The 1,495-nt window shown below is 41.5% G+C and overlaps 1 pseudogene; it reads right to left on the minus strand.

The window, feature by feature from the left end:
• Positions 1 to 426: 426 nt before the first annotated feature.
• On the minus strand, positions 427 to 1,222 carry LOC114637469 (annotated as a pseudogene).
• Between the last annotated feature and the right edge of the window lie 273 nt (positions 1,223 to 1,495).

Consider the following 1,495-nt stretch of genomic DNA (forward strand, 5'->3'; position numbering starts at 1 on the left):
TGAGAGGCAAGAAAGAATGGATGAACCCAAAGTTCAACAAGAAGTGATGTTATAAAGTGATATGGCTGAAGAGTTGATTGCAGACAGGAGCAGCTCTAGGTTTATATGTTGCAGTGCCAAGCCCTGAGAAACAGGGTCTCTGGGTACCTGAACATGGGGCAGTCCTTTCTTGAAGCTAGGTCTTGGGAGGGTTCCAACTGCATAGCCCTATAAAGGCAAGTTGTTGATAAAAGTTTCTTTTGTGATAGGAGGGCCATCAGCTGGTGGCATTTGGCATTTACTTTTCCAAGGGTGCCTAGTTTAACCTTTGACTTCAGTGATAGGGTGTGGATGGAAGGAGGGGAGTTGTCACCATCCTTCATTCTCTGCACAATTTTGTTTTTCACAAATATGCCTTTTTATTTGTTACTATTAAAAATCTGGATTTTAAACAGATTCTTGGACTGGTAGTTCGTATCCATCAGCTCGCTCAACCTTAGCACCTGTCTCAGTCTCCAGTTGTTTTGCCAGAACTACCACCTTCACCATGGAGCTCCATGAGCTTTCCCAATTCAAACTTGGGTTTCTTCAACAGTTTTACTTTTCTAACAAAGACATGATGAAGAGGATAAATGGACTGGCAAGCCTTTTCTATGTCTTTCCCAATGCTGTCTGGAATCAGTTTATTAACTACCTCCTTCAAGTCATTAGTCTGCACTTCTCGGGTCATGATCACCATCATCTTCTCGTGGATCTGGCGGACTTGTTGGTGCTGCGCATAGGATGTCTTTCTTATCTGGTTGTTGCATTTTTTAGTGAAACCAACACGGAAAAATCGGAGCAAATACCCATCGATCGTCTTGACATCAATGTGAGCTTCAATCATAGTCTGCCACTTTTTGACCATGGAGCACATTTTGTCCTGGGTAAGATCCATGCCATGGAAGTTAGTCAGACAGTTTTTGCCCTGAACATCCTCAGTAATTTGCTTGAATTTTCTAAATGCAACTTCATCATTCTGTAGATCGGCAAGGCTCACTTCAAACACATGACCCTTGAGGCCATCAGATGCAATTTTGGTCCCTTGAGTCCTTGTGACTAGTGTTTTTCTGATGTTCCTAATATTGAACATTGCTGGAGCTTTCACATCGTACCAGTCCTTCTTAGAAAATGTATTAACCACTTTCCTCTTAGCTCCCTTCTTGCCACCTTTCGTCAGGCGCTTGTTCTTGCTGACCACCATGGTGCCAATCGGAGAGCCAAAAGGCTTCTCTGTACATTTGGTTACTAATTCTCAGCTTCTGTTGTGAATATAATTTTTATCTCTGATGGTCTTGTTTAAAAAGAGCATTGCAAGAAAAATAGAACTATAGAACAAGATGTACTCAATGTTGCTTAACTATGAAAAGATTAATATTTCAAGTACATTGCCACTGAAGGGAACCAAGCAGTACTCTACCAAGCAAAAAATGTATCTCAAGGGGAGACAAAGTTGGAAGAGGCATTAATGAATCTG

Source organism: Grammomys surdaster, unplaced genomic scaffold (genome assembly GCF_004785775.1).
Source record: "Grammomys surdaster isolate TR1022 unplaced genomic scaffold, NIH_TR_1.0 125311, whole genome shotgun sequence".
NCBI classification, from domain to species: Eukaryota; Metazoa; Chordata; class Mammalia; order Rodentia; family Muridae; genus Grammomys; species Grammomys surdaster.